Source organism: Mobula birostris, chromosome 2, assembly GCF_030028105.1.
Source record: "Mobula birostris isolate sMobBir1 chromosome 2, sMobBir1.hap1, whole genome shotgun sequence".
Lineage (NCBI taxonomy): Eukaryota > Metazoa > Chordata > Chondrichthyes > Myliobatiformes > Myliobatidae > Mobula > Mobula birostris.
In genome coordinates, this window is record NC_092371.1 from 245,740,589 (window position 1) to 245,751,734 (window position 11,146).

Genomic DNA, 11,146 nt, shown 5'->3' on the forward strand with positions numbered 1-11,146 from the left:
TCCTCTGCGTGTTCGAGTTTCCTCTCGCAGTCGACAGAAGTACCAGCTCGGTTAATTGGTCATGGTTAGAGTAACCAGCTAGGTTAATTGCTCATTGTAAGTTATCCCGTGATTAGGTTAGAGTAAAATCAGAGTTGTTAGGTTGCTAAGTATCATGGCTCGAAGAGCCTATTCTGTGCTGTATTGCTAAATAAAAAATAATATCGCTAACTCTTCAGATAAAATTACAACACAAATACAAAGGGACGTGTTCTACAAAATAACAATTGATAAAATTGTACAACGCATAAATGGACCTTTAATCTCCATGGCAACCTTTTCCACATCTGCAGTAATGCCATCTGCTGCATTAGGTCCACATACTGTACTTCTATGGCTTGCCTGTTGAAGTGACTGTTTCTGTGGCTTTTAAAAGTATTGATGGCATATGACCTCACCACCTCCTCTGGCAGCCACTTCCTGATATTAAACACTCTCTTTATAAATAAAACTTTCCCTTAAGATACACTTTAAATATCCTTCCTCTCAGTTTAAATGTCTGTCTTATTTTCATTCATTCATTCAGGTGCCTTGCCATTCGGCGTGGGCCATCATGTCTCTCTATCCATCACGGTCCCCGACCCTCCCAATTGTAGTTGTTGCCTCCCTGTTTCTACCCATGATGTTATTCCATCTATCATTTTCACTCTCTGTCGCCTCTGCCTCTCTTTCCTTCCACCTGTCCAGTAAATGTTCTAATGTCTCTCTTCGCATGATCTGCCCAAAGAATTTTGATTGCTGTTTTCTGATTTTTTTAAGTAATGTATGTTTTGTTTTTGTTCTCTGTAGAACTTCTTCGTTGGTTATCCTGTCCGTATATGATATGCATAGCATTCTTCTGAGGAACCACATCCCTGCTACATTGATTCTTCTTTCCAGTGCATTTGTGATGGTCCATGACTTGCAGCCATACATCAATATAGGAAGAATGTAGCAGCTGAGAGTTCTAAGGCAGATGATTGCTATTTTCTTGTTCGTTAGGATGTTTCTCATTTCTGTAAATGCTGTTCTTGCCATTGCTATTCTTGCTTTTATGTCTGTTTCGCATTTGCCATCAGATGTTACCCATGATCCAAGGTACTTGAAGTTGTGAACTTGTTTCAGGATTTCATTTCCCAATACGATCCTACAGTTTGGGATATCAGGTTTCTTTGATATTACCATTACATCAGTTTTCTTTTTGTTTAAGGTTAGGCCAAGTCTTTCGCTCTCTGTGTTGATGGTAGATTCTAGTTTCTGTAGATTTACTTCACTGTTTGCTATCAGTACTGTATCATCCGCACAGCGGAGGTTGTTGATATTGTATCCTCCTATACTTATTCCAGATAGGTCTTGTATGGTTCTCATGAAGTACAGGGAGAACAGGTCTGGTGATAGAACACAACCCTGTGTGACTCCTCGCTTTATTGGCTGATGTTCACCAATCTCATTGTCTATCCGTAGGGCTGCACTTTGTTGCCAGTATGATTATTCTTAGATCCTTTCTGTCAATATTAATATTTTTAAGCATTTTCATGATGACTTGGTGTTTCACTGCGTCAAAGGCTTTTGTGTAGTCAATGAAACAGAAGTATAGGTCTTAACCAACCTGGTAAACTAGACAACATCAAACAGGAAATGGAAAGATTAAAAATCATCGTCTTGGGAATGTGCGAGACGAGGTGGAAAGGAGCTGGTAAAACAGGCTCAGAGGGATATTCCATCATTTACTCAGGAGGAGAAATACATGAAAAATGTGTTGGAATTATGTTAGATGAAAAACATGCAAAATCAATAAAAGGCTATTGGACAATATCAGATCGAATGTTACTTGTGAAACTACATGCAAAACCTTCTGATATTAACATCGTTCAATTTCACACCCCAACAGCAGACAACAGTGAAGAAAGCATCGATCAATTTTATGACGAACTAGAAACAGCATTAAGACAATGTAAAAGCTCAGAAAATACTATTATTCAAGGTGACTTCAATGCAAAAGTAGGCAAGACCAGGGACGAGGACAATATGGGGCATTATGGCATAGGTGAGAGAGATGAGAGAGGTGAACGACTTGCTACATGGATCACGGTAAAAGATTATATAATTGGTAATACCGTCTTCAAGCAACACCCGAGAACACTATAGACATGGAAGAGCCCGGGGATAACACCAGAGACCAGATTGATTACGTGCTTATAAGGAGAAGGTATAGAAATGCTCTGAAATCATGCAAAGCATATCCGGGTGTAGACTGCCACAGTGATCACATACCAATAGTCAGCGTGATGTACCTGAGACTCAGAAAGCTTAATAGACCAAGAGTAGAGCCAAAGCTGAATCTGGGACTTTTGAGAAAAAAACAGTGACATCAAAAATAAATTCCAAATAACAGTGAAGAACAAATTCGTGGCTCCACAAAACATCACTAGTATAGAACAGCAATGGGAAAACCTCAGAGACAGCATAACACAAGCAGCACAAGTGGTGATTCCCAAACAACAGAAAAAAGCTAAAAAGAAATGGATGACAGAAGAAATTCTGAATGTAACCATACAACAATTACAGCACGGAAACAGGCCATCTCGGCCCTTCTAGTCCGTGCCGAATGTTTACTCTCACCTCGTCCCACCGACCTGCACTCAGCCCATAACCCTCCATTCCTTTCCTGTCCATAAACCTATCCAATTTAACTTTAAACGACAACATCGAACCTGCCTCAACCACTTCTGCTGGAAGCTCGTTCCACATAGCTACCACTCTCCGAGTAAAGAAGTTCCCCCTCATGTTACCCCTAAACTTTTGCCCCTTAACTCTCAGCTCTTATGGAACAAAGAAGAAAACGTAAGGAAAACGAAAAAGCCTACGTATCCTTGCTTGCAACCAAGTGCAAGGAAGCAAAAGAAAAGTGGCTTAAGGACAAATGTGAGTTAATAGAACAATTGCAGAAGACCAACAACAGCAAACGTATGCACAATGAAATCAAAGAGGTCACAAATCGGAGGAAAAGCGGGGCAACAACAGGATGTATAAAAGCAAAAGGCGGCTCTACAATTATGGAAAAAGGAACAATAATGCAAAGATGGTCAGAATACATCAAAGACCTATACGACGACAAAGACCGAGAGAATAACTTTGATATTGGTAACAACAATGAGGGCCCAGCAATACTGAAAGAAGAAGCGGAACATGCTATGAAGAAAATGCGAAAGGGGAAATCATCAGGACCAGATAACATTCTGATTGAACTGTATGAAGCGCTAGAAGATTTTGGTGTAGAGAAATTAACAATCTTATTGAATTACAGTGGCAAAGTACCAATAAGATCTTTTAAAGACAGTATTCATTGCACTGCCAAAGAAACCAGGTGCAACAAAGTGTGGACAACACAGAGCAATTAGTTTAATGAGCCACCTCACAAATGTTCTACTTAGAATCATTATGCTCAGAATAAGAAACAAAATTAAACCAGAGATCAGTGAAGAACTGTGCGGCTTTGTCAAAGGCAAGGGAACATCAAACATCTTATTTTAGATATCCTTAATATGGTAAGAAGATTCTTATCTATACCTCTTATAATTTTCTGTACTTCAATCAGGTCACCTCTTGGTCTCACCTTCCTGACTTGGAAACATATCGCCATTCCTTCATTGTTGCTGGGTCAAAATCACGGCATTCCCTCCCTGTGTGGATTTGTGTGTACCTACAAAGGCTTACTGTACATTCCCAAATCAAAAGCTGTGGATGAACCAGGACAGTTTCTGCTGAAGGCTAGATCTGTGGCTTTCAAGTCTGGCGACCCAACCCGATACCAAAAAAACAGGTCTGATCTGCAGAGGGCTATTTCAAGGGCGAGGTTGGAAGCGACATCGGATGCACGGCAACCTGGCAGCGTTTGTAAGACATTACTTCCTACAAAGTGAAACCCAATAGCATGAATGACAGATTTCACCTACTTGTAATAGTTCTGATGTGAGGTGGCAGGAGAAGCTTGGTGTCTGTGCCAGTGTATCGTAGTGAAGCCTTGGCCTTTGCTTGTCAATTCTATATCTATCACTTCTTGCTGAATGAACAACTGTTCCATTAGTAATCTACGAGAGAGGACACAATACTTAATCTCCTATTAGAGAACCAAACAGGTCAGGTGAAAGAAGTATGTATAGGCAAACATTTTGGGTCCAGTGACCATAATGTCATTAATTTCAAGTTAATTATGGATAAGGATCGGTCTGGTCCTTGAATTGAGTTTCTAAATTGGAGAAGGGCCAATTTTGCGCAAATGGTTGAAGGGCCTGTACTGTGCTGTACTATTCTATGTTCTTCTGCACACCCCTGTTGTAACGTGTGGTTATTTGAGTTACTGTCACCTGCCAGTCAGCTCAAACCAGTCTAACCATCCTCCTTTGTCCTCCTGCATTTACAAGGCACTTTTGCCCACAGAACTTCTGTTCACTGGATGTTTTTATTTTGGACCATTCTCTGTAAACTCTGGAGGCTGTTGTGTGGGAAAATCCCAGGAGATCAGCAATTTCTGAGATACTCAAACCACCCCGTCTGGCATCAAGAGTCAAAGTCGCTTAGATCACTAACAACAACTGATGAATAACAATTGAACCTCCAGACCATGCCTGCATGCTTTTATGTTGCTGCCACAGGATTGGCTGATTAGATATTTGCATTAATAAGCAGGTGTGCAGGTGTACCTAATAAAGTGGCCACTGAGTGTATTTTGACACAAAATTAAATAAGGACTAGAGGGGAAACCACTTTCCTCAGCGTGTTTCAACAACAACAACCTTGCAGTCAACGTTGGCAAGACCAAGGGACTGATTGTGGACTTTGGGAAGGGGAATCGAGGGAAAACACACCAGTCCTCATGGAGGGGTCGGCAGTGGAAAGGGTGAGTGGTTTCAAGTTTCTGGGTGCAAACATCTCAGAGGATCTTTCCTGGGTCCAACGTATTGATGCAATAATGGAGAAGGCATGCCCAGGGCTATTTTTTTTTTAGAGTTTGAGGAGATTTGGTTTGTCACCAAAGACTTGTGAATTTCTATGGACGTACAGTGGAGAGCATTCTGAATGGTTGTGCCTCTGCCTGGTACGGAGGCTGCAATGCGCAGGATCGAAAGAGAATGCAGAGCTCAGCCAGTTCTAGCATGGGCACTGTTTCCCCCGAGTCCCATCGACCAACAGCAGGACTATAACCCTCCACACACTCCCATCCCCTGAGTCCCATCGACCAACAGCAGGACTATAACCCTCCACGCACTCCCATCCCCTGAGTCCCATCGACCAACAGTGGGATTATAACCCTCCACACATTCCCATTCCCTGAGTCCCATTGAGCAACAGTGGGATTATAACCCTCTACACATTCCCATCCCCTGAGTCCCATTGACCAACAGCAGGACTATAACCCTCCACACACTCCCATCCCCAAACATCAATTATATCAAACATCAATAAATAACCAGTAACTGAAGGCAGTTACTGCAAGTAGAAAATAATTCGAGTTGTATTTAAACTGAGCTCTAAAATGATAACATACCATTGTGATTTTCATATTAATTAGGAATTAGGAATTAATTAGGAATTCACTGATGCCTGGGGAGATGTTTGATGGAGAGGTACTAGAAATGTAAAGTTTTGAGTTGTCAGATGTTGTGTTTTATCTTAAAGTACTTGTAGATTAATACAATTATTATTTTTAATGTACCTTAATTAGACCTGGAGTTTCATTCAGTATGTACATCCTAAAAAATTTTTTGTCAGAATCTTTTCCCAATGACCAAACATTTTGATTCTGATTCCTATTCCCATTCCGACCTGTCAGTTCATGGCCTACCCTTGTGCCAAGATGGGGCCACCCTCAGAGTGGAGGAACAACACCTTATATTCCATCTGGGTGGCTTCTAACCTTTAGGCATGAACATTGATTTCCTTTTCCAGCAAAGAAATCCACCCCCCTCCAATTCTCACTCTGACCTCTTCCTTCTTCTCCCCTGCCTATTACTTTCCCCTGGGTCCCCTCTTCCTTCCCTTTCTCCTATGGTCCACTCTCCACTTCTAATAGGTTCTTTCTTGAAGTACCTGTAGATTAATGCACCTTAATTAGACCTGGAGTTTCATTCAGTATGTACATCCCTAAAAAATGTTGACCTTGACCTAAGGTCAAGACCCTAAGACCTTGACCTTTCCCTCTCATCTGGGCTTCACCCATCACCTTCCAGCTATCCTGCTTCCCCTGCCCCCCACCTTTTTATTCTGGCATTTTCCCCCTTCCTTTCCAGCCCTGATGAAGGATCTCAGCCTGAAACATTGACGTGTTTATTCTTTTCTATAGATGCTGCCTGACCTGCTGAGTTCCTCCAGCATGTCGTGTGGGTAACTTTGGATCTGCAGACGTTCTCATGTTTACATTTTTCAGCATCTATAGAGATGAGCACGTTCTTGTATTGAGACACAGCAGATTATTTGAACTAAGTTGTGGTTTATTTTGTCTGAAATATTTGGTTATTGCTGAACATGGATTTAACTGAGTGGCGAGTGTGGGGAACAGCTGCCAGTCCGGGAGGAGGGAAGGATTAGACTGGTTTTAGAGTACTGCGATCACTCCAGTCGAGTATGATATTCTCCTAAGAACATAGAACATAGAATAGTACAGCACAGTACAGGCCCTTTGGCCCACAATGTTGTGCCGACCCTTAAACCCTGCCTCCCATATAACCCCCCATCTTAAATTCCTCCATATACCTGTCTAGAAGTCTCTTAAACTTCACTAGTGTATCTGCCTCCACCACTGACTCAGGCAGTGCATTCCACGCACCAACCACTCTCTGAGTGAAAAACCTTCCTCTAATATCCCCCTTGAACTTCCCACCCCTTACCTTAAAGCCATGTCCTCTTGTATTGAGCAGTGGTGCCCTGGGGAAGAGGTGCTGGCTATCCACTCTATCTATTCCTCTTATTATCTTGTACACCTCTATCATGTCTCCTCTCATCCTCCTTCTCTCTAAAGAGTAAAGCCCTAGCTCCCTTAATCTCTGATCATAATGCATACTTTCTAAACCAGGCAGCATCCTGGTAAATCTCCTCTGCACCCTTTCCAATGCTTCCACATCCTTCCTATAGTGAGGTGACCAGAACTGGACACAGTACTCCTAGTGTGGCCTAACCAGAGTTTAAGGGGCTGTTTATTGATCCGGGATGTTAAGATGGATAGTCTTAATGGAGAAGTCATTCAAATGACTTTGCTTAACGTGGGGCACGGGCAGCCAGCTGCCACACCGTCCTTGACAGTTTGCATCCAGTGCAAGATGACTGGGGACCTTTCACTGCTGCAGATCTCCTCCGGTCACTGTCATTGTGATGTATCAGCATCTTCCACCAGCTCCACCACTGAGCTCTTCGTCTGGAATCTCCCCCTTGACCTTAGCGCCATGGGTGACCCTCCCAGGAGCAAAACTCCAGATGGCATCACTCTCGGAATCTCAGGAATTCACAACCCTCTCCACCACGACAAGAGGACGATCCTCGGAGAAGGATCTTAGAGTAGATTAAAAGGTCGGCACAACAGTGTGGGCCGAAGGGCCTGTACTGTACTGTGTTGTAATGTTCTATGAAGTATTGACTGCCTTAGCATGGTAAAGACTGTTCAGGCCCAAGCACCACTCTTCTGTGACAGCAAGCTACCCTCCACAGCTTACCCCCCCAGTGGCCTGCCCTACTTTCTTCTATAACATCAGCAGAACTCCGATCTGTTCACAGTTTCTATTGCACCAGCGAATTTCATTCACACAACCGTTTCTACATCAGGCTCTGAGTCTCTTCTGGCAGATTCATACAAACTTTTGCCAATTATTTTTGGACGGAAGATGATAGCTTTACTCTAAAGAGTGCACAATGAATTCTAGCAATAATTATTTATTCAAACCAATTACTGAAAATGATCATTTTCTGCTGTGAAATCCATCTTGGAGTTATAATACATTACTTCAAACAACAAATAACACAACTTAATTTAAATAATTTGGCTGTGTCTCAATGCAAGAAGATGCCAGTCTCCATTTATAGATACTAAAAAATATTTGTTGTTAAGGCATACATACAAAATAAAAGCCAAGACTCATTCAAGACAGACTAATATAATTATTGTTTGCTTTTAATCTATAGGTTTTAAAAGATAAAATTCAATATCTTCACATTTTGGGCTGAGATCCCTCATCAGGACTGGAAAGGAAGGGGGAAGAAACCGAAATAAGAAGATGGGGGAGGGGAAGAGTACAAGCTGGCAGGTGAAAGGTGAGGCCAGGTGAGGGGGAAGGTGGGTGGGTGGGGAAGGGGGGATGAAGTGAGAAGCTAAGAGGGGACAGGGGAGACCAGGGGAGTGGGTATGTGAGGGAGGATGAAGTGGGAAGCTGGCGGCTAAAGGGTGAGACCAGGTGAGGGGAAGGTGGGTGGGTGGGTGAGGGAATGTAGTAAGAATCTGGGAGGTGACAGATGGAAGAGGTAAAGGGCTGAAGAAGAAGAAATTTGATAGAAAAGAGCACCATGGAAGAAAGGGAAGGAGGAGTGGAGGTGATGGGCAGGTGAGGAGAAGACTATGGTAAGAAGGAGTGTTGTATGTTGAAAGGTTCAAAGTAAATTTATTATCAAAGTACATATATGTCACCATATGTAACCCTGTGATTCATTTTCCTGCTAGCATTCACAATGAAGAAGAGAAATACAATGATATCAAAGAATCTGGCTTTTGTCTCCAGTGTATATAAGAACCCTCCTCTTTTTTGTTATATTGCTAGCCTCTCATCCATCAGTGCTTGACCCACAAACTAAATCTGATTCCATCACCACCCTGTTGAAACTATATTAACAATTCACGCAATACCTCCACTGTCTGAAGTCCAGCTTTATTGTCATCTGAGTGTACATATATACAACATATATATTGTACATATATACATACAAACAAAACAATGTTCCTGATAACAACACACATGAAAGTTGCTGGTGAACGCAACAGGCCAGGCAGCATCTCTAGGAAGAGGTACAGTCGACGTTTCAGGCTGAGACCCTTCATCAGGACTAACTGAAGGAAGGGCTAGTAAGAGATTTGAAAGTGGGAGGGGGAGGGGGAGATCCAAAATGATAGGAGAAGACAGGAGGGGGAGGGATGGAGCCAAGAGCTGGACAGTTGATTGGCAAAAGGGATATGAGAAGATCATGGGACGGGAGGCCTACGGAGAAAGAAAAGGGGGAGGAGGGGGAAACCAGAGGATGGGCAAGGGATATAGTGAGAGGGACAGAGGGAGAAAAAGGAGAGAGAGAAGGAATGTGTGTATATACGTAAATAACAGATGGGGTATGAGCGGAAGGTAGGGCATTAGCGGAAGTTAGAGAAGTCAGTGCTCATGCCATCAGGTGGAGGCTACCCAGACGGAATATAAGGTGTTGTTCCTCCAACCTGAGTGTGGCTTCATCTTTACAGTAGAGGAGGCTGTGGATAGACATGTCAGAATGGGAATGGGAATGTTCCTGATGTGCATTTAATACTTTAGTAATATTTGAGTAATCTTATATAGTTTGATTAAGCATTCTTGTTTGTTTGAATAATTCATTACAGGTTATATATATATATAAATACGTCAACTGCATAAGTCATCATGCTACCACGCCTCACTTAAACAGAAAATTAGACCCGAATTCCCAGACTCACATGTCTTCCTTTGAATTAGTTCAATGTTTTGAAGTTACAAAACATAGCAGTTCCTCTGGACCACAGTGCACTCACAAAACATATATCACCTACAGAACGTTAAGGAAAATATTACCATCAATAAGTTAATAAACTATAATTCAAAATGTATGTAGTGAACAGCCCAGGTAAACAGCAAACAGCTCACTGTCCGAGTGACGAGACCTTGGTGGTGCCAGGGTATTCATTAGTCTCACAGACTGAGGGAGGAAGCTGTTAGCCAGTCTGGCCGTCCTAGTCCTGATGCTCCTGTACCTCCTCCCTGATGGTATTGGGTCAAAGAGATTGTGGGATGTGTGGTAGGGATTCTCAACAATGCTTCCTTTTCAAGTTGTTAGTTTTCCAAGCTCAAAGGATATTTAACTCTCATGATATAACATCAGTCACTGGCAGTTGTGTATTTATGCCTGTCTCATGTTCCAGGCATATCTCTTCTATTAAGCATTCTTTAAAGCCAGTATTGATTTGCCAAAGACAGAAATGTTATACTTCCTGCCCCGCTCAGCTTCCGCCACAGTGTTTTTACTTGGTCAGCGGGGGATTGCGAATGCCAGTATACCAATGTTTATTTTTCTGATCTATTCCTGCAGAACAGCCATTGGCTTGCACAGACTTTGAACAGGATTAGAAAACTTGCCTCCCCATCACTTCCTCTGTAAAATGAGACACAGATGTAAATGTTACTTCTGTTAGCTGGCTATTGCTGGTTCTTTTTTGAATTTACCCAAGAATTTTGTGCTAAAACAGCCGATCAGTATTGTACATTCTGACCCCAAGGTAGACACTGTGAGTATGCACTCATCATATTTATAATTACTGTTATATTTTTAAGGAAGAAAAAACTTAAAAGATTTTTAAGAGCAACACACACAAAATGCTGGAGGAACTCAGCAGGTCAGGCAGCATCTATGGAAAGGAATAAACAGTCGATGTTTTGGGCCAAGAAGTGTCCTGTTGAAGGGTCTCAGCCTGAAACCTCAACTGTTTATTCATTTCCATCGATGCTGCCTGACTTGCTGAGTTCCTCCAGCATTTTGTGTGTGTTGCTCTGGATTTTCAGCATCTGTAGAATCTTTTGTGTTCAAGTTTTTTGGATTTTTTTTATTAGGCAGGTGTTTATGTGAGAAGATCTTGCTGGTGCTGCAAAAACAAAATTAGCAGCCATCAATAGTTATCAAAATACTGTTTTCTGACATCATGGTCAAATTAGTACAAGTTATAATGGTTTTCAATTTCATATTGTCATTTAATTTTAGAAGTGTTGACATATTAATATGAAGTGTTTAAAAGTTAAAATATTCTAAGCATAACTTAGGCTAAAAGTAAAACATTTAGTGTTAATTAATTGTGAATGCCAAATGAAGTAAAGGATTA